The sequence below is a fragment of the Numida meleagris genome, chromosome 2, assembly GCF_002078875.1.
Source record: "Numida meleagris isolate 19003 breed g44 Domestic line chromosome 2, NumMel1.0, whole genome shotgun sequence".
NCBI lineage: Eukaryota > Metazoa > Chordata > Aves > Galliformes > Numididae > Numida > Numida meleagris.
Genome location: NC_034410.1, coordinates 94598472 through 94622321, shown reverse-complemented (window position 1 = coordinate 94622321; position 23850 = coordinate 94598472). Strand labels below are relative to the sequence as shown.

Genomic DNA, 23850 nt, shown 5'->3' with positions numbered 1-23850 from the left:
ACTTATAGACTTGGTATCATTTTACCATTTAGCTTTTAACATTATCATTCTCTAGAATCTGTGGAATGAGCTGATTTGTTCAGAGAGAATCTTAATTTCTGAAGGGCCTCATGTTGCTTATTTGCTACAAAACAACAAAGGGAAGCCACAGTTCCTCTGAGAATGGCTACCTTAAAAATGTGAAACACATATTTTCCAATGATGCATGCATGTATGTATGTTTCAATAGAATAGAGTAGGAAGAAAAAAATCATTTATTTATTTAGTTAGTTGTAAGGGGATACAGTTCTCCATTGTATCAAATTTTCAAAAATGTCTTTTTGCCTTTTACCTTGACTAAATCAAGTGTTCTTATTTTAGAGGAGGGGGACAATGTCTCTCAATATTTCTGTATAAAATGTGGGAAGATGTAAAAAATTTCATTAAGCATTACTGCAAAAAGGACACCCTCTTCAGAAGTAATCTCAGAGGAGGAAAAGCAGTACCCTTATTCTAGTAAATGTTTTCTCTGCAGGATGATTTCTGACTGCCTTTATGGTCAAAAGAAATAGCGATGTCTATTCCCACTCTAATAATACGTGTCTGAGTGAAATTATACTTTAAAGTCAGGTTGGGAACACAGAGATTAACCATGCTTTTGTTTGAATGTTTGTCTTTCTTTCTTAGAGTGAAATACATGATTTTTCAGGAAAAATAGTACCAAAGATAAAGATAGAATTGTTGTAAAGGGGGTTATAATTACAGGTTGCAAAATGGGGTAGTGGATATTAGATAAGGTAGAAATTTTGAGATAAGAAAGATGTAACTACAGGGATATTAGTTTTCATAAAATAAGCCCATCCATCTGAACTGAGGTTGCCCTTCTCTTAAAAACATTATCCCATATATTTACCAAACTACTAACAAGTCACACAGCAAATACATAAACTAAAAAAATTATATGGGAAAGAGAGCAAATTACTTTTCACTCTTTACTTTGACATGTCACCTGACCATACAGTTGTAAATTATCTGTACAATTAAAAAAAGAAAGATATACATAAGTCAGAAAAATTATTTGTAATATTATAAGCGCACATGGTGTTGTCTTGCCTTTCTCTGTTGCCATTTCACATAAAATATAGTGACACTGGGTTACTTAGCTGTTGAGATATTTCATTGACAAGAATGTTTTTTTTGAGACGAACAGAAAAACAAATTAATTCACATTTACTACTTGTTTTATTTGCACACATAAATCACAGATTCAATGGAAAAATGAAGTTCAGGCCAACTTTTTCTCTGAGCTTTATGCACAGAATCCTCAGCATGACTTCATTGCAGGCAATGAAAAATTTAAAGCTTAGCCATTATTTCTTTGTGCCAGTCCTAATTCTTTCTGAACATCCATCCATCCCAGTGTTTAAAAACAAGAGAATGTATTTGTTGCAGCACACCTCTGTACTTTATAAGAAAGAACAGTTTTCACCTTCATAACTGTAACCTCACTTTCTTTTAAAGGTAATGTTTTTATTAGGACATGTTAGCAACAAAGAAATAAATTGTAAACATTTATCATCTACGCATTGCATTTATTGATTTTCTCATATACAGTACTTTGAGTACATAGTGATAGATGTTAGTACCAATGAGAAACGAAAGGTTATAACAGTTTACTGACTGGATCATCCCACAAGAGAGCAAGAAAACTTGGTAATAAAGTGCCCAAGTTGGGCGTTATCCATTTATTGTGCTTTAAATGCACTCTTTGAACCTTAAATAATGCTGCAGGAGGATTTCATCTCCTGGTGTTGTTCCACTGAAGTGAGTGGAATTGCACCAACAATTCAATTTGTGTCTCTGTGCTTGTGCATTTCTGTCTGTATTTGTCATATTTTATTGTTCTGCTTCCTTCTGTAGCTATGAAGTATGTTGACATCATAATCCAAATCATAGAGTACACCATCAAAAAGCATCTCAAAGTTCATATTAATAGTTCACCCATTTTTTTCAACCCTGAAGGGAAAACAGTCTCTATCCAGTTATTATTTTTAGACTAAGTCTGGTACACTTCTTGTTTTTCTCATTACAATGGGAAGACTCCCAGCCATTCAGTCTGTGTCTTTCCTTTCCTTGAGTGATTTCTGTAAATATCAAGCAAAACTAGGAAGTCTCCCTTGTAAAAGAAGCAATGGTCAGAAATGTCAGGGCAGGGAAGAAATAGACACAATCATGATCCCATATGTAGAATCTCATTGTTTTAACAGAAACAATGGGGATTTTTTCAGTCTGTTATATGACCTTTACTTCTCCAAAAAGCATGGCACCTCTCCAGAGTTCTCTAATCCTCCCTCTTCGGAAGCATTGCTACACACTCTTTAGGACATTCAGTAAGCAAATTGTTCCCTGAGAAAATTTATATATGGCAGGCATGGAGGCATATGACAGAACATGTCACTCTGCATACTCCCAGCAAGGGCTTGACTGACAGCTAGTTTATCTCTTTGTTGCCAGAGTATGTGTACTTGTTTGTATAAGGAGGAATCAGATGTTACTGTGATGGGAATGCATAGAAGATAGGCAAAGCATGCCAGGTTTAAAATTTAAACTTTATTAGTCTACTTGCAAATAGTTATTTCTTATGCATCGTTAATCTTCATCACTACATATACAGTGATGCTGATTGTAACACTTCTGTTCTGCATTAGGTGCAAATATACGGAACTGATGCCTTTTAGTTCATGGTAAGGCAAGCTATTATTAATTCACAAACCTTTGTTTTGGTTGTATTTCAGTAAAAAAGAGATAAGCCTCCTACCTACCACTGAATGAGTATATACATTTGTCATGGTTTTATGATTTTTGGTTATCGGTATTCCACATCATAACATCAGGTAGTGCACTGGGAGTTAAAGAGTTAATGCTCCAGTTCTGTGGATCATGGATAGTTCTGGGTACCTGGTTCTCAGAAGAGAACTACATTTCCCAGAGGACTGCTTGCTGTTGTGTTACCGTTTTCTGTTCAGAGGAAAGATAAAACTGTTCACAAATCACGAGATGTCCCTTTTTTATGCTTGCTCCCCTCCCACTTGTCCCGGCAGCGTCTCTCTCCCTAGCTGTCTTGCTGCCAGGATTAGAGTGAGGCCTTTTGTTTTTTGGACACTCTGTCTCATTTTATTTATTAGCTTAAATTCCAATTATATTGTATTATACTGTGTTATCTTGGATTCCAATATCTTATTTAGTACATTAGTTTGTTTCTCCTCAGATTGTTGCCACTATTTTGTTTTTACGCCCATCTCCCTAGTCTTTCCCCTTTTCCCATTTTCCCTTTCCCAGGGCATGGGTCCCCCTGCCCCATTAGTCATGGAACTGGGCTGAACCTGCCCCTAAACCACTGACAACATTTGAGGAGCTATCATGTAATGCCAATGTACTGTATATCTATGCACTAGCTTGCTTCACTTCTGTGCAAAAGCACAAGGAATATTGATAATAAAAGAACATTTTAACTTCATATCCAGGCTAGTAGTAGTGTACAATTATCCAGTCATATCTGAACTTTTTCTTTAAAATAATATTTAAAACAAACCAAGTTAAATCTTAAATTTTCTGGTGTGCAGATTGGCATTGTCATTCCAAATGAATGTTCCTCAGGCAGCTCTAGTAAAATATCTCCAGAACTGGTTGAAAGGCAGCCACAGAAAGTAGAGTCAAAGCTTTTGCATTTCCTGACACTTTTTTTTCTATGATATGCAAAGTTAAATGATAGGAAAATGAAGACATAAATCATAACTGTAGGTTAACAGTGTATACATCATTTGTTGTCATTGTGGTAAACTGACATTTTTTGGTGGCTGTCATCCACTTACATTTTCCTTTCCTCTATCAAATAGTATGCACTTCACCACCTTTGAAATGCCTCAGACTCTAAGCAAGTTTACCAGAAGGTATGTTTGTTTTCAGCCTTCACATTTTTCATCAGAAAGAATGAGCAAACCCATTTGGATAGAGTATCACTGCTCCTCCAGGTGCCATGAAAAGGCCTTGATTTACCAGTGATACTAAACATCTGATCCCTCCTGTTTACTTAAGGTGATTACAGAAAACATCTATGATTCAGATCCAAGCTTTTTCCTGTTGTTCAGTTAAATTCATTTCATAAATATGTATTTGTATGTCTTTGTTTTTGCTCTCCTGGCTTACACCCAGAACACGGAAATGACAGCCAACATCTCACCTCAGAGAAACAATCAAAGTTTCATAGGAGATAAATGATATTAGACAATGATCTGTCCCTAAAACCTATTTAGTGAAATTTAGCTCTAGTGACAATCTTGTCTCAAAGGATTCTTAGTATGGCATAGGGACTTCACTGCTCCCCTCTGCTTTTTAAGCTAATGTTGCATTTGTCACAGACATGTTTGCATTTATGCAAACAGAATTCTAAAACAATATCTTGACACTCAGTAACATAACTTCCTGATGAATTCCAGCAGATTTTGGATGGTGAGTCAAGTGGAAAAATGTTCATTTAGGCTAAAAAAATAGTAAACAGGTGAACCCCTTGAATTTCTAAACACAGATCAGATTTCACTGACTTAAAGCAGTATTTGGAGCTTTGCAGACACACTATGTTTGCACAATATTTTCTACTTTTACCTCAGAATAGAGAATTACTAAATAAAAAGAAAGAATTCTCTTGGGATGCTTTTCTGTGGCTTTGTTTGAATAGCACCTAATTGCTAGTGTTGATTCACTATAGATTTGTTTCTAGTGAGAGGGCACATATTATCTCATTTGTGCATGGACACAGTTTGCATTGCCACTAATGTAGACTTCACTTTGCAGCCCAAGGGCAAGTTCTCATTTTAACAAAATTCTAATAGTCACAGATCTACTTTAATATTAGTTTTCACACAAATCCTCCCTTGGAAGCTATGGTTACTAAAGGGAATTGCCAAAAATAGCTTTCAGTAAAACCTAGGGAAAACAGAAAACGTATTTTCTTGAAGAAACGGAGAAAACAGAGAAAATACATCATGGCCAAAAAGACTGATCTGTGATAAGTCTTTGTAGCTGGAACTGTGTACAGACACAATCCATAACTAAAAATATCAGATAAAGAACATGATATTCCATCTCATTGTATTATTTTAATCAGTTTGATTTCAACCTCATTTTTAAAGTAAACTGAGTTTCTAGTAAGATCAAAACAGGACTGGACAATGCATTTCAGATTTACAGATGAAGCTATGTCTTTGCCCACATCCATACATACCATCAGGTACATTGCAAGTTTAGTTAGCTACTTTCTTTGCCTTTGCAAGTTGTAGTTTGGGAACACACAATCTGGCAATTTAATGTTACTGGTGATTGTTAAAAATCTGATACTTCATATTCCAACAGTATTTTGCCTCGTATTTGAACAACTTTGCAGGTTCCATCTTTCTTAAAAAGACTAGAGAGCTCAGAAGTCAATGACATCTTTGGCAATTATCAGGAATAAAAAATATAAAACAATGTACGTAATTTTTTACATGTAAAAATAGTGGAACCAAGCAAGCAAAATTATTCTCCTTTTTTGCCATGTATATGGCATATATAGTTTCCAAACTCTTAGGTCTGGTCCTTATTTGCCTAGCCTTCTCTTCCTCAGTTCCTCTCTTTTTCTCTCTCTCTTTCTCTCTCAGCTAAAAATATGTAACCATATCTGTAACCAACTAATTTGTATGAGTATTTTTCTAAGAATTTCACATGCGTATATATATTTTCCCAGTGAGCTATTTTGATATTGCTGCTGGAATCATATAATGTCTTTAACTCACAAATAAAACAATAATTATTATTTACTTCTCTGATTGTTCTAAAAAGCAGGATACAGGACCACAATGAATTAGCTGTTAACAGTACTGGAAGACTTCACCTCCCATAGTTAGAAAAGGCTTGGGAAGATATGACATTTTTTGCTATATACTTTCAGAGAACACTGAAGACCTCTACTCTTTCCCATCTTTGTGTGAAGAACACAAAAAACAAAATCAACAAAACAAAGAAAAAAGCCACTATCATTTACAAGGAATTTTATTGTCTGGTTTCCCTAGTGTGTTTTATCATTCATGTTTGTCTTCCAGATTGTAAACACTATAGGGAGTGGATTGTTTAGATATCTCCATGTTGTGCAAGGTCAAGAATAGTCACTTGTGAGTAAATAAGCAGACAATGGTCAATTGCAATTATAAAACTTTTACACACATATATGTATATCTATCTTTTTGTAAATAATGTCTAGGCATTCAAAACACTTGTTCTTTATTCCATCAGTGGTGTGACCCTAAAATGACATTATCCCTTCCAGAGGAACTTCTCTTCTCTTTTTTTTTTTTTTTTTTTGTAATGAAAGATGCTAATGATGAATCAGTATTAATCCCACTGATTTGCTTTGTGATAGCATTAATCTTGACGATCCTAGTTGTTTTTAATGAGGCTGTTGTAATTTTAAGGTTTTGTTTCAAGGACATTACAATAACATCACTTAGCTACCTGCAATTCTGTGTAGAGCACTTAATGACAGTTAAAAAAAAAATCCTGTAGGACACATTTCCTTTATTATTAACTGAAAAATGCATATATAAAATTGCATGCAGAAGTTTTAAAATTGATGTATGTTTTCCTTGGAGAATACAGTGTCCTTGGAGATTTTTAGTACATCAGCCTGTGATATATTGTGGCAAAACATACAAGAGACGAGTGAGATAGAAAACCAATAATGTTAAAGCATGATCATCCAACATCTACTATTAGGCATTCATTCCTCAGGTAGTAGAATATGTCTCCTGAGATCATTCTGCAAGCAGGGCAAGAAAAAAATTGGTATAAGCATGTATAATCTGGCATATCTGCTCCACTTTGGTATTCTAGATGGGATTGTTGTACCATTGTTTTCTTAGGAAGGATGAGAAAACACATATAAGACCTTATCTCCTGTTCATGATTCAGTCAGATTTAAATTACCTTGTTTGAAATGTTATATATAGATAAAGAAGGCTTCAGGTTGCATTTTCTTCACAAAACCTCAGCCAGAATAGTTCAGCTTCATCTAGGTCTCAAAAAACAAACTCAGGAAAATTATGATCTCTGTACATTAAAAAAATAAAGTCCTCTGCAGTTCCTCTGAATATTCTATTCACATTCAGGCAGATACAAATGCTCTTAAAAGTTTTCACCTTTCAACAGGAAAAAAATTTCAGATAACAGTGCCCAAAGCATTTGAGATGGTGCATCACGTCAAACCTCCTAGAGAATTGCAGCTATCCTTATGGAACAATTCTTTTCAGCCCTTGGCTGAAGGAATGGAATTGTCTTTTCTGATAAATGCTCATTTCAGGGATTTTATGCTGCAGCTGGACCTTTCCTCCCAGTGGTCTTGTAGAGAGTATAAGTAAGAATGAATACATTTGATTGAATAAAGGGGGAGCATAAATTATCTGGTTACAAAAGAGGATCAGAGTGTCCTCATGTGGGAATACTTGTCCAGGCTGCGAACACGAGGGAGGTAAGGAGAATTCATATTGAAAAGTGTAGGCAGATCAGAAGCATTCGTACAAGTCATGCCAAGCTAAGGCTGTCTTTGGACATAAGCAATGCTAATGAAGGCTCAGAGCTCTCATTCTCCATCTGCTCTCTCACTGAGGGTACTAGTGAAGCTCTACTGGCTAGAGCTCAACTTGCAATAGGTTGAGGAGCTCCTAACCCAGAAATTATGCCAGTGCTGAATGTTTGGTACCTTTGTGAAACCCAGCTGCTCACACGGACAGTGTTGCTGGCATTTTTAGTAAGGAAATTCGGAATAGAAATTTTGTTCTGGAACATAATGTGAAATTAATGCTTTTGTCCTTATTTGTTAGAAAGTTATTTCTTTTCTTAGGCTGGCAGAATAAATAAGACCTGCTAGTCTTGCACTCATACAGTAAACAGCAGAAACTTTGACCTGTGTGGAAATTAAAACATAGAAAAAAATGGACTAACTTTTGGATAGAAAAAAAGTTGAAACAATTCTATTCATGGTTTGAGTTTTAAAAAATGGTAGCAAAGAACTGCTTCAGAGATGGGTAGACCATTTGGGTTCACACAGTACTTGCTAGGAAGAAGGCTGACATTGATCTAGAGGAAGTTTTTGACAGATAGGTTTGCAACCCTGCATGACCTTGACATTTTTTTGTTGTTGTATGGGGTACTTCACTGCTACTGTACTGATTGTACAGAGCCAACTATGCTGCAGTTAAATATCACTGGCTTTTTAGACAGAAATATTTTTCTGAACCTACTGTAAAAATGATAGCAGTATGAAAAAAAAAAAGCATTCCTGAAATATTCTTGGATTTTACTAAATATATGTGCAATTACACTTATCTAGCTATGTCATATAGGAATAAGGAAGAGATTGATAGCCAAGGTCTTAAAGTTGCATAACAAGAATAAAAGTAGCTGCTTACAGTTGAGTTATTGAGTTGAATATATATAGAGAGATACAAATTCTCACAATAAGAATCTGTGTGCCTTTGGAAGTGACTTTTTTTTTTAATAATCATTAATCACTAGGTACAGGAAAAGGCAGAAAGACACTATCTGGAGAAGTAAGCTCTAATTTATTGTGAACACTTCCTCATCAAAATCAGGGGAAGGCTACTCCACTGCTGCAATTTTAGCTCATTGACTTGTCAGTTACTTTAGTTTCCTCTGGATTTTCTGGAGCACAGATCAGCCAATATCATGTTACTTTGGTCTCATTTCCAGCTTACAGAAATCTGCATTATAGCAAGAACTGGATTTAAAAAGTGAGGAATGGGCAGACAGAGACAGAGAAACATAGATCAAGATGCTGCTAGTAGATAACCTTATAATGAGTGTTCTTCATGTTCTGTAGATTGCCTACAGTTTGAATGTGGCATTGAGATGTGGCATAAATGTTCAGAATTGCCTACAGAAAAAACATATGATGTTTATAGTTGTTGAACATACTATGTAAATACATGTTTTTTAACATGAGGTATGGAAATTAAAGCATGCAGCACATTCTTGATAAGCTTTGTTGGCAGAACAGGCAGAGACAGTTTCTGCCTCTCAGAGTTTAAAGGGAACTTATAAACAGAGGGAGATGGACTTCTTACATGGTCTGACAGTTACAGTTCTAACTATAAGAGAGGAGATTTAGGTTAGATGTTACAAGGAAATTCTTTACTCAGAGGTTGGTGAGGCGCTGGCACAGCTGCCTAGAGAAGCTGTGGGTGCCCCATCCCTGGAGGTGCTCAAGGCCAGGTTGGATGGGGTCCTGGGCAGCTGAGCTGGTGGGTGGCAGCCCTGCCCACGGCACAGGGTTGGGACTGGGTGGGCTTTAAGGTCCCTTCCAACTCAAGCCATCTTTTGATTGTTTTCATGACAGAAGATAGACATGAAGTGGCTCACAACATATATTAGTTTGACATCTTTCTTACATTTTCCAGTTTGTGGTTTCACAGAATGTACAGTATGCTAATACAGAAAAATAACTTTGTATAAATAAACAGAAATATAAACACTATATGGTAATGCATATAAATTGCAGTGTACTATTTTATCCATAAGCACATTTTTTGATCCACAATTTAAAGAACAGATTTTGGAATATATTCTGAAGACTAAGAATGAGCAAATGTATTCTTAGATTTGACTGCTGCCCTTTCTGTTTTACACCTACCTTTGTAAAAAATATATGCAAAAAGAAAAACAACAAACAACCAAAAGAAAGGCAAAACAGATTTGATTTGCATCCTCTAGTATCTTTCACTCTGGAAATAAATTATTAGTCCAGCAAAGCACTTAAATATTATAAAAGCAGAGCATTATTTGGAGTAAAAAAATTGGGAAAAAATATTGTTTAGGTTCTTTTGAGATACTATACATACTATAATTACTAGCTATGTGGAATAAAAAAGCATAGCTTGTGTAAAGTAGTATGACTCTCCTGACATTCTGGTAATTGTGTCATTCTCACCACCTCAATTGTTAAACTAAAATGAGTACTATATTTGATAAAAAGAATATATACATATAATTTAATGTAGTCCACAAATACCTCAAATATTAAAAAAAAAAAAAAAGGCAAATTAAATGAAACAAACCCAGAACACACACATCTGAGTATGAGGGAAACAGTTTAAGATATTTACTGAATTACAAATCACAAAGTGGTGGAAGAATTTCTAAGCAAACCTGGGCTCATGACCCTCTCATAATTATTAACCTGCTGGTAACAGTTCTTCACATTAGAATTTTACCATTTCAGTTACAAAGTCATATGCCAATAAGTTGGTAGCAAGATTTTTTTTTAATGTCTTTACTGGAGTAAGAATCTGTCAATCATATAAAAAACAGAGAAAAAAAGATTCAAAAAGTCCACGTACAACACAATTACTTTAAAAATATATGTACAACTGCTCAGTACAGAAGTCTGCTGAGCTCTCGTACTGCAGTGCTAATGTTAGAGGGTAATGACCAGCCTCAGTAGGTTTTTAAAAACAGCAGTGGTGACTTCTGAAAAAGTGCACTGTCTTATATTTAGGACATATTGTTTTCTTCCGTGTCATTGACTTGAGAAGTACCTTGTGTTCAATGCAAAGCCTCTCTTTCTTTGCCTATTAAATGATGCAATCTTTTGCTACAAGAATCACTGGGAGTCAGAGAGCATTTGGAGACTGCTGGTCCTATGATGACCACCATTTTACCATAATGGATAACACAGGCTCACTAAACAAAAGTCTGAGCTTCAGTCCATCACTAGAGTAACCTAGTTATGTCATGTTAGACAAAGAACCTATAGGATTTCCTTAATTTCACTAGGAAATGACTTGAGTTAGAACTAATCCTCTGACGCTGTTTGATCTGGATCAGACCTCCAAGATGTTCAGCTCTGTAATGACATGAATATTTTTGCTGGTGTAAGGGAAAGAGCAGTGAGGGGATGAGAAAAAGGCCAAAGTGAAAAATAATTATACAGGTTCTTTTGGTACCTGCATGACTTTTCAGCCTCTGTTATATAACACAGCCCAATGGTGTGGAACCTCATGGGATCTGTCTGTATATCTCATAGCCTTGTCAGAGAGGCAAGACACTTCCAGAAATTCCACACAGAATTTCATTTGTTGCTAGGGGCAAAATTTCTCACTTGAATCTCATGAGATACCTCAAGAAAACTAAAGATTTGCCCTATATACTTTAGTTCTACTTTACCTCCATTTTGTTCCCCTACAATTTGTTCTTCATTCCTTTCCCTGTTTTGAGCTAAATGCTTTTTTATATCTTTATCTTTTTTTTTTCCTGTTCTTTCCTTCTTTTGGAATTTCTAATGAAAAGCTAGGCTTACAGTTTATTGCAAATATATTCCAATGTCATGAACATTATTTCTATTATAAATACATAAATATATAAAATATAATAAAAATATGAATATTATAAAAGACAAGATGTCTTAACAACTACAGAATAAAGCCATCTTGAAAAGGGGTTGATCTGACCTTTTGACAGCTCCAAGGCTCTCCACAGGAATGTTTCAGTGACTTCCAGTGAGAGAATGTGGCTCTGGTGAATAATTGCTAGAAGACTGTCTTAAATATATTATATTTTAAAAACAGAGCATCTCTCTTAAACCATCATCTAGGTGGAATGAAGCAAAGGTCCTGGATGATGAGCCACATGTATGAAAAACATATTTGATTTTTTTCTGGAGACCAACTGGTTTAAATCTGCTTCTGCATTCTGCAGCACAGCAGCAACTGCACTGCTTAAAAGGATAAGGACAGAAGGGCTCAGTAACAGTATATTGTGTCACTGTCCAATTAAGAAAAGCAAAATAAAGTTCCTGAAATAGCTTTCAATTAACACTTATTATGTGCCATAGTATATTTAGTTTCTTAAAGGACCATTAATTGTTAATATACTGCAATTAGCCCTTAAGTATGTGATTAATATTCTGTTAAATGCTTATTTAATGTTATTTGGCATTCATTACCAATGAATAGATATCTAATTGAAGGCTGCTTCTTCCTTAGCAGAATGGCTGATCTCCTTTTGCCCCTTCCATGATTGCTTTCTGCTATTTGTTTTTCGTCAGACCATTGCCTTTAAGGTTGTAGAATTATTCTTCTCCTTGTAGTTCACTCAGCTAAGCAGAAAATAATCAGTTTTTTAGTCCATAATACCTATTCAGAAAAGTGTGCTGGGATTACAGATGCATCAAAGCACACCACATTTCATTTGGCAGAATATATCTTAACCCCCCAATGCACAGGTTTAATGAAACAGAGTAAAAATTTCATAGCCCTTTATTTTTCTGTTCCTTCCTCCTTTGTTCCTTTCCTCTACTCCCCCCTTCCCCAGCCTCACCAGCTATAATAGATGTGAGCAGGGCAAAGGGGCAGGCTAAGTACAGCAGCAAATAAGTATGGTAATATGACCGCCGGATGGAGAAAACTTTTAAATTGCTTTCCACCAAGATGAACCTGTTTCTGCAGTGTGATACACAAAGTTGATGCAGAATGGAGAACCTGTGAGAATTATGAATCATACCAATCTCAAAAGTTTGGGACATGATGGTTGGCACTGACGTTCACAACTGTCCTCTCTTGTTTTAAAATCAGATAGTATAAAAGGAAATTATCAAGTCATGATAGAAGATGAAAGAAGCAGGTTGTATTGTGTGGAATGTAATGTTTCTAGTGTTCTGTAGTTAACAACATGTCCTGTACATGAAATTAGCCTGGGCAACGGTATTGTTCTCTTATACACTTGGTTGCATGGAGCTTGTATCTAGTAAACAAGTACGCTATATAAGGGGCATGTTGCTACAATAAAGCTGAAGCTACTTTCACTCACATTGAGTTTGGCATGCATCCCCACACGGGCCGCGGTTAACCCTGCGCTTGGGAATTGAGTGTTTCCCAACACTGTTGCATGCCCAAACTGAGATATATGAAAGGAACCCAGTATTCAACATCAGAAATAACATGTACCTTGAAAATCCAGCCACCCTGAAAGTGTTTCCAGAAATGTAGGCAAAAATGACTAATCCTTAAGCATGAAACTGTTTTGAAGGACCATTAGCGACACTCATGTTACTGGGTGATCAACAAACAAATCCAGTAGCATGTATTCCAAAGAATTTTCTTCAAACTCTGGATATTTTCACTTCTCTTTCAGATCTTTTCTTCCATTCAGCAAGAAGATGAGTAAGACAGAAAAGTGTAAGAAATAAGATGATACGAAAATGTTCTCAAGTTAATCATATTAACTTCCTTTTTTACCCAGCTCAACCAGATGAAAAATATTTCTTGGTTATACATCACAAACAATTAAAATTTACAGTGCATTTATTAAAAATGTGATTGAATAGACTTAGACAGTAAAAGCGAAGAGGTTATTTTCTATCTCTCGTTTTCATGTATATTCCCTTCCACTGCATTAAGGAAAATACCTACAAAGGAATGAAATGTAAATTCCACTGGCATTTTAAAATTCTTCATGAGACACTCTATCTAGTTTGTTCTTAAATTTTACAACAGTTTAAATTAAGAAAAAAAAAGATCTTAATTAGAACTGTACTACAATGTGTTGTTTTAAGAGGGCTCTGCATTAACACTTTGCAAATTTCTCTGTTTTCTTGGTTGCCTTCAAAGTATCCAATGCTTCAGTAAGTTTAATTTCACTAAGCTCAGCTGTTCAACTGAAGGAATCTCAGAAACATTTCCAAATAACTCAGAAGATTCATGGGATGCTGGAAGGCAAACGTGTCAATCTTTAAAGAGATCAAGACGGTGAGAAAAAAATAAAAATCAGAGAATTGACGTTCAGTCAGGTTATTTTCAGTTCCTCAGAATTAAGAAACTTAATAATGCCAACCACTATGAGGTTAATGAAGAAAACAGGAGGTGTTACCCATGATGATCTTTTTTGCAGTCACAAGTCATTTATAATATAAATCTAGGAAAATATTGTTTTAATAAAAGTACTATTGAGTGGGGGTAAACTACACTTAAAATTGTACCTACCACTGGTTCATTGTCAAAACGGAAGAAAGTACTGAATGGAATTAATCTGGGGAGTGTCCTTCTCATTTTAACATTTACTGTTTTAACAGATGATCTTACTGACTAAAGCAGCATATTTATTAACATCTGAATAGCCCATGATGATGGAAGGAAATGAATGCAGGCTTGTGAACAAGATCAGAATTCAAAATTGTCTTCATAAAATAAAGACTGAAAGGGTGGAATGATATTCATTAAGTATGAAGTTTTACTGTTAGGCAGAGTGAGAAACAGCACGACTATACACAATCATCAACAATAGCATCACCTTGTGAAAAAAGTGAATGTTTTAATTGGATACATGGCAGATGTTTTGCATGCTACAGTTTTGGTACAATCCTCTGACTTTGCTAACTCAATGAGGAGTTGGAAGGAACATTAGCTAGAGTTTGGGCATTCTGCTTTGGAAAGAATGGCGAACATTTTTTCCTTTTATGCAAGGGTGGCATTCAGAGACAGCAAGAACATGATTGAGAATATAGTATGCTTCACCTTCAAGGAACAAGTGAAAAGATCAGGATTGTCTAAGATAAAGGTGAAAAAAAATTAAAGGAATATAAAATTTGCAATAAGGGAAAGGAGGAACTTGTTCTCCAGGTCTATGGCAAGTATGGCTCTCATTGTAAGCCATGAGATGGGCTTACTTGCAAAAGGAGAGAAAAAAAAAGTAAACTGAATAAAAGTATTTTGAATCCTAACAGTAGTGAAACAGGACTAGAATAGATCACCAAGAGAGACTGTGGAGTCTGTAACACTGGATGTTGTTAGGAACAGGCCACTAAAAAGAAGTTTATTGGAAAACCAGTAAGGACATGTGCAAGATAACCCCTCATAGATCATTAAAACTTTTTTTTAATCAAACACTACATTTGGATGGAAGATTCAAGAACTTTTTTTAACCTGTATGATTAATTATACAAATAATGCTAATAAACAGTCATGAGTCACAAGACAAATCTGAATGAATGTGCTTGACCAAGAAGTCTAGATTCAAGATGTTTTGAAAAGAATAGTAAAGTGCAAGAACTTTCCAATTGGACTGAATCCAGGACTGTTAGTTATTCGTTAAGTATGCATATTCCTTTCTTGAAAAAAAGTCAGGCTGGTAGAAGGAAGCTCTTGAAGAGTAAGGCTACAATCTGTTAGAAAAAGGTCCAAAAACATTTTTCAATCAGATTCACAAATCACTTGTAGTGTTCACTTATGAATACATGGATAGTTGTATTATTATCGTCATGATAGGTTGAGCTTGGAATCTTTCAAGACTAGTCCATGTATCTGTCCAGGCAGTCTGGCTATATAAAGCCAAGGAAGGTTAGCACCCCATCCAATTATTCTCTTGGTATTCTGTGCCCTGAACTCTTAAAAACATGAACGTTTTGACCTTGAGCTCCAGATTAATTTAATCACCAACACCATTAATAGAGAACAATTTGGCTTTGGGGGTCAGTACAGCCAGAACTACTCTTCCTCGCTACATTTTCATAGCTAGTTTGTTTGCGTGAAGATTGATTCTGCAGTATTTTAAACAGGTCACTCACTTTGTATTTCTGATTAATGTCTGCCTCACAAAGCCTGACCTAAATACATTGTTTTAAGCACTTTTATCAAAAAAATGCTTCTCTCTCTAATAGTATATCACTCACAATTGATTTGTTGTTAATTGTGATTATCCCTCCTCAGTAAACAGAAGGCACTGCAGTATTCATTCTCTTGATTTGTACCTGTCTGTGATGGGTTAATGGCGTGGTTAAAAAATGTTTTGCACTGAGTTTACAGCATCAGAAAAGCAATATTATTCAGTGACTGTCTTTTACGTTAGGCTTAATGTTCAACTCATTCCTGTGTAGTTTATCTGGAAAGAAGAATATTAACCTTAGCAAATACAAATAATAATATTTCAGCAATGCAAAATATTGTAGTGGTATTTATTTGCCTCTTCACTCTCTTTATAACTTCCTACACCTTAATTTGGTATCTCTTTTTTTAAGGTTACATCTGACATTTCAATACCTTTGAGCATTCAAAAAATGCCCCAAAGAGTAATGATTTCAGGTGGTTAAACATTTCAAACTAGGACTTCCAAATGGCTGCATAAGTTTTGAATGATCTCATGTCATTACTTTATAGCTTTCTCTGACCCTTCTTCTATTTTTATTATATGCTTCATGGCCAAATTCAGCACAAGGATATAGCCTGCACTTAATTATAGCAGTACTGAATTGGGATTTCAGCATCCTTTGACCTACCATTTAATGATTGTTGCCTATTACCTTTTTAAGCGTTCACCTCATGAAATTTAGTATTTACTATAGAACCACTTAAAATGCATCTGTCCTACATAACTGCATCCTAACGCAACTAAATTTCTCATGAAATGATTGAGCAAACCGGGAAAGAAAGAAACATTCAAGTTATGAATCCTGACTTCACAACTGTAATCATCTTAAAGTGAAGAAAAACACAGCAGTTAGCAATACTGATTTTAGATAGAAAATGTGGATTTTATTTTGAAAACATTTAAGGCAAAGAATGTTTTCAGATATTTGCTTGGTTTTTTTTTTTTTCTGTTTTTGGAAGAAAAAAATGATTTTGAGAAGATGCTTAGGTAAGACAAGATGACTCTACATAAATCTGGAAAACACATGCAACAAAACGTAAAGCTCCCTTTTTATTACAGTTCTATGGAGGAACAGTTGCATTAAGAGATGCCAAAGAAACAAGAGGGTTATTACATATCCTACATTTCAGCTGAATATTAAGCCCTCCAGATTCTCAAATGAAAGGACATTGTGAAAAGAGAAGAGAGGGCACAGCAGGCAAAAAGATACATTTCCTAGCAATATACTCTTGGTAGGATACGCAGCATTTTATTGTATTTCAGTTGGTTTCTTATTTTTTCCCCCAGTAAAAAAAACAAGATCAGAATAATCTAAACAATGTCTTCCAAACTAAGTGGCTTATTTTTCACAATGTAGCAAAAATAAATAAATAAATAAATGACAATGTAATACTGCTCATGTACTAATCATGCTCATGTAAATCTTCCATGTTTGTCCTTCATGATGCCAGCACACAACTATGGCAGACCTACTTTTCAAAGGGTGACACTGAAAACTAGCTATTAGCTTGCTCTATGCTCTTTTGACCAAGGCTTTTTTCACAGACATTTATGTTCTCCTGATTTGGAATCAGCAGCAATTCCAAGGACATATGAACACCTCTTCATTTCAAAATCTAATCAACTGCTGTGGCCCACCTTCAAAGTCAAGTTTCTCTCACAAATGCAATTATAATGGACAACGGCCAGGAGACACTAAACAGCATTAAAAAAAAAGCAAACAGAAGCTAAAACCTGTCCAATGCACTAAAATATATATATATTTGTATATATTAATTATATTGGCACAGTATGGAAATTTTAACAAACAACTCAAATATAACCTCTCCAATAAGAAATCAAAAATAATAACATAGGAAAAAAAAAGTGCCCTTTTTGAACTTGAGGAAGTAGAAAGAGCCAAGCATAATTCACATTCTCTCCCACTTCACAGTCCCCACAGTTCTATCTGGATGCCTGAGTAAACTCTCTGGATTTCATGGCAGGCTTAAAATGCAAGGTTAAGCAGAGATGATCATCTGGCCTTCATTTTATTGTAGATTGCTCCTAGAATGTTTGCCTTTGTTCTGTTGTTTGCTTTTGGTTAAGAGCTGAGCTCTCATGGTTCACCCAGATGTGCTCTGGAGTCTTTCGTCCTTCCAACTAATCACCTGACAGCAATGATTGTATAGTGTAATTAAAAGTCAATGCTAGCTTTTGGGATACAGGCTATAATAAAAGAACCATCTGAAATCAGGACTTAAATAATGAAAGGTTCAGGGACATGTAGGCTGGTATTTGCTATGCATTTTAATAGAGGAACTTTGCAGCTAATTGGAGGCTAACTAAACCCTCTGGACACATTTCAAGTCACGTCAGTGTTTTCTTGTCCCCAGGGAATCTGATAGGCCATGCAGCTTAATATTGCTTTTTTCTATCTTAATTACCACATTGAGTTGTGCTAATGTAGGTTTACTTTAGAGGCATGTGTTATGATTATAACAGAGGAAAGAGTTTCTACTACAGGCATCAGAATCTAGTTCAAATACCTCTCTATCTGCAAACAGTAGAAGAAAAACAAAAATTAAAGACCAGTTTTCTTCTGAGACTAATGACTGCACATGCACTCATGCACATATATCTTGAGAAGGTATGTCACGAGTTACTGTAGCCTGGGAGCTCACAAAAAAGGTCTTCATTATTCTACATTTGAGGCTTTATTAGACCAGGTTTTATATAATATTACACCTGCATTGGGCCACAGGAATTGTCCTTTGCATGACAAACTCTTTCTGGTGGCACCAAAGAGGCTCATCAGTGTTAGATCTGTTAAGCTTGTGAATGGAAATCTATAACGTGCAGTGCTGTTTCAACTGCAAACATGTGGCTAACAGGGAAAAAGTCCTTATGACAATCTAATTTATTTCCTGCTTGTAGAATTTGTGCAAAAATTGATCAATGAACCAGTAGGCTGACCTTCATAATTTGAGCTGAAATTAGAGAGGAGAAGCCCTTTTAAAGAAAAACGAAATCCAGACCTGTTGATTTTCATAAATGTCAATAGAAAATGCTGAATAGTGCAAAGGTCACTGACAGGAAGAAGCTCATATACGTTATGTTGGTATGCATTCATGTCTTTTTTAAGGAATTAACAAAAAAGCTGAGCTTAAGAAAAAAGTTTGTTCTTCATTTTTGGAAGATTAACATTAAAAAAAATTATGAAAACATTATAATTGGCCCCTCTTCCCCATTTTTTCCATGTGTCTAGAGGGATAGTGGTTTATATGAGTATATATAGAGCGAGAAATCCAATTTTTGGGGTACTCCTCTAGTATAAGTAGATGTTGATACTTTTTTGGACAAGAATTTTACTAGCAGCATGCATACACTTCTCACCGACACCATATCTTTCTCTCCCTTTCTTGCCACCAAAACTGGAATCAGTTATAAGCTGTTCATATGCACCAGATATTATCATTCATAGGACTTTCATTAGCTACTTAAGCCATATTTCAGAATAAGAAAAATAAATGGGTACAAAGCTTCTTTGCTTTGCTTTTTTTGAAGTGTCTATTAATGAATGTTACTGTCCTCTGATCTTCAAACATCACCATGCGCTGTTATGCAATTCAAGTAAATCTCAGAAATTTCAGTCCACTACTATGATACAAACAATCTTAGTAAAACTAAGAGAGACAACACCAAAATCTTAGATTGCAAGACACTCTCACAGGTGTGCTGTACCTATTTCAGCAAGCTCAGGAGACAAAATAGGTTTTAACTGGTTTTCCAACTGGTTTCACATCTCCTTGACTTTGATCTCAGGAGAAGCCTGAGAAGGCTTAAGTTTCTGCAAGTTCAAAATTTCGCTGACACTTATGATCATTCTCCTTGGGGAAAGAGGGCTGCTGTTTCTTTGCAGTAGTTTGATGGGGTTTGTTGTTAGAAAGATGATGGATACCCCGATCACCTCAGGTGTTTAGGCAGTGTGCAGAGAATGACATTGAATAAAATAATTTGTCTGGTTAGTAGATGACAGAGAATGTGAAAAACAAGAGGAAATAGCGCTAGAGGTGAAGAATGTTAGGACAGGGAGGTGCTCTTATTGTTAATAAAGAGGTTGTCTCTGGTCATTTACCTGGTCATTACTGTAAAAGGCTGTCTTTTTGTTAAGGCATCACTGTTTAATTTACAGTCAGAGAAATAACCCCAAGTTACTTTTCCTTGTCATCCCTTTCCTGATGGTTCATCCTCTTCTTTTATCTTTGCTAGTCAAGACCACAGCTGTTCTTTCTGTTCTACTGTCAATACTCACTCTTTCATTTCACATTCTCGCACAGTCCAGCACTGAGTATTTTGAGTGCTGACACACTCCTTCTGCTATTGCTTTTTGAAAACATTCTTGCCAATAGAAAAATAGCCTGCCTGAGTATAAAAAAAGGATACAAATTTACTGGAAAAAAATAGCAGAACAAATGTGCAGGTGATATTTGAGAAAATACTGTCAAAAACTTTGGGATGAATTCAAGCAATTATAATTAGTAGTAGATCATGATACTTTTATTTTTTAGTTTGAGTTCATCCACTTGTCATAGAATCAGAGAATCACAGAATCATTAAATTAGCTAGGTTGGAAAAGACCTACAAGATCATCCAGTCCAACCATCCACCTACCACCAATAACCCCACTAAACCATGTCTCTCAACACAACATCTAAACATTTCTTGAACATCTCCAAGGATGGTGACTCAACCACCTCTCTGGGCAGCCCATTCCAGCGCCTGACCACTCCTTTAGAAAAGTAGTATTTCCTAATGTCCAGCCTAAATCTCCCCTGGCGCAATGATGTATTCTATATTCTATACAGAACATTAGCTATATTCAAGAGTTTGTCTATGAGTGGATAAAATCATTTGTATGATATATATGCCATCTATTATATATAAAAGTGTAGGTTCTATTTTATCATTCCTCATTTTAAATTAGCATTGATAACAGATGAAGTGTCTGTGATCAGTTCTTTTTATACATTATTAGTCTTTCTTACCTTTACAAACCTTTCTTTTACTGAAACATACTTTCTTGCATTCTGTGCAATAGAAAGTTTTTTCTCTGCTTCTCATTTTTGAGTTCATTCACATATTCTTTGACATGCTAAGTCAGCTAGCACAAGCCTGTTCATCTGCACTAAATGCCTTCATTCTGTTTTCCTTAGCTGGGCTTCCTATAGTTTGTCCTTCTTATAAATTGATAGATCCATAATTCTGCAATAAGTTATGCTTCCATTATTTGCATTTCTTTACCTGTTCTATTTCCCCCTGGATTGGACAATCACCATCTGCCTAGGTTTCTTAATTATTATTATTCTGTAATTCTATTTTGATTTTAACACTGGCTTGTAAGATATAGCTAGAGAGTAACTTGTATTTAGTTCTCCTGTTCATCTATGAGTTTAGGAATTTAAAAAATTTTGCCAAGTAATATCAGTTTAGTTATTCTGTTGATGAATAGGTATAATTCCATGTTTCCTAGACCCAGCTTTGTTCTCTCTCTGAAGATTGGTCAGCTTGTTAACATACAATTCCTTTATTTTCTAGCATTTCATTATCTATTAACATCTGCTTTTTGATTGGTAGCTGATGTCTCACTCTAAATCCTCAAATATAACTGAAGGATCAAGAAAATCAAAGGTTATGACAATGGCTGATATGACATCATATCGTGATTGTGTCTGAGCAGCACTCAAAAGTCATCTTGGCAACTTATATTTTCTTAGATTCCTTTTAAGTAATCAGTTCCCTTTTCCACTGTGTACCTCCAGTTTTCTGATATTCAAACTTTTGTTGTAGATTGGGAAAAAGGTGCTTTTCTCCTTGTAAGAGATTATTCTTTTTTGCACCTTTGCCTCAAAGCTTGCTGAGGAACGCAGAGGGACAAGTCCAGACAAGTCCTGGTCAAAGCTGGAAAAATCTTTTGTCTGAAGATTTGCAGGCCAGGGGCAAGGAGAGAGATAAGTAGCAGCTTAATGGCTGGGAAATGGTCTTTTGTGTGGGCTCATTTCGAGGGAGATAACCGTCTCAGGGGTGCTGCACATGACTCTTACCTAAGCGCCCAGGAGCGCCTGCACATGACTCTTACCTAAGCGCCGAGGAATGCCACGCTGGCAGAAGAAGGATAAAAATGGGACCTACAACGAAGATAAGTTAGGTCTCTGAAATCAGATTCCTCGTGACGTGCTACCTTCTGCTGCGGGACTCTCCTGGGCCTTCTACCCGCTTGCTGCCTGTTTCTCCTGGACTCCTTGCTTGCTGCCTAAGGACGGCCACTCTGCTGCTGCCTTCTCCTGTGCTCCTGCTCCTGCGTTGGCCTCGGACCATTGGAACGTCGTGCAGCGGGTCGCTGCTTGATCTTTGGTGGCGACTATGCCCGCTTCACGTCATTCTTGCTCTTTCCTATTTTTTCTATTGCCCACTTTCCCTTCCCCATCACCCTAATTTGTAATAATCGCCGGCGTGCCCTTCCCCATCTCCCTGATTGCCTAGGATCTGTAACAAACTGGTCGGACCAACATTTGAACCGTTGTTTCCTAATCTCATGTCAGGTATACATATATCAAAGAACCTCCTCTGGCTCTGATAATTGGAGCAAGACACTCCTTTTCCTTTTTTTCGCACTCGGGAAAATCCTTTCCTTTAAAAAAATTATTTAGATTGAAACAAGTTCAGACAACAAAGAAAATGCTAGTTATGTAGGTATATATATGTATGAAATTATTTTAGAAAAGTGTTTGTTGGTAAGTAAACACTCCACCTTTTAACTATTATTTGGGGCAATGTTATAGAGGTCTTACTAAAAGTTTCCTGGCTACGAGTATAACCTTTTTTAAAGAGCCACTTTGGGAATAATTAAAAATATTGCATTATATTTTCCTGCATCACAGACATCTCCATAGGTGCTTTATGTACTTGTGTTCTCAGTGCTCTGGGGTTTCTTCTGTTTTCATAACACAATTTACACAATTAGGTTTGACTTAGAATGTAATCTCTCTCTAACTGGGATTAACAGGAATCTTTAAATAACCCTTCTGGATTTTTTTCCTCTATAAAATGATCAGAAATGCAAAGCCCATTTCCTCTACCCTAGGAGGTGGATAAAAAATATCAAAATGCACCTTCATTGCTCTCCCCTTTTGTGAAGCAACTGGCTCTGTTCCAGTGAGTTTGAACAGAAAAAATGGGAAGAAAGAGCAAGTTTATAGTATCTGATGATCCTTTCCCACTTTCTACCTCCCATTTTACTTAATCCTTGAGAATTGAGTAAGCAGTCTGCTTTTATCCTCACAGGCTGAATTTTACTTTTAGTACAGCTGAGCAAAGGAAAAGAAAACCCAATTCTTGGTGAACTTCCAAGCAGTTTTCAAAATATTGGTGCTAGTTGGTATTTTTTCATACCTGCTATGCAAAATGCTTGATGCTGTTTTTTAAAGACAAATTAAACTGAATAATATTAAACAAGCAGAAGAATTGTTAATTAAATGTGTGGTATCGCTTTTTTTTTTTTCAGAGCGGGATCAAAAGACACAAACATCACAAATATTTTCTTACAGCATATTCCAAGGCACAGTGGTATGTCACTTTGAAATCAGATGATAGATATAGCAGTGCTTATCAAACCAATATGATTCAATCTCAAGCTGCCATGCAGAGCTTTATATAAAGACAATAAAAACGACATGCCCATGGAACAGGTCACGTACAGCTTTATATGCAAGAAGTAAGATCTGAAAAAAATCAATTCCATGCTTGATCAGAAACAAGTGACAAGAGAAAGAAAGTAAGAAGCCAAGACAGGCAGAATATGCTGTGTATATTTGAGATGAACAATAAATCAGACTGGTTCTATTAGGCAGTTCAGCACAGTGACATTTTTCTACAGCGTGAAGTGAATGGTCAGTTTCCCAGATATGAATAATGAACACAACTTAGAAATACTGTTTTAGCAGAGAAAGAAGAGAAAAAGCAAACATACAGAGACAATGAAAAGGCAACATCAAAAGCATCAAGAGTCAATTGTTGGAATGTCATCGCTGGGTCATGGCTGCAAAATGTCCTTGAAGCAGAAACATGACCTTCCCTTTTTAGTCACTACCA

General features: G+C 35.9%; 1 long non-coding RNA gene across 1 annotated transcript in view; it reads right to left on the bottom strand.

The window, feature by feature from the left end:
- Nucleotides 1-22363, bottom strand: part of LOC110394669 — a 29061-nt gene extending 6698 nt beyond the window's left edge. The window contains exon 1 of the long non-coding RNA XR_002435790.1: nucleotides 21839-22363. This is a non-coding gene — a long non-coding RNA (uncharacterized LOC110394669). The remainder of the gene's footprint in view (nucleotides 1-21838) is intronic.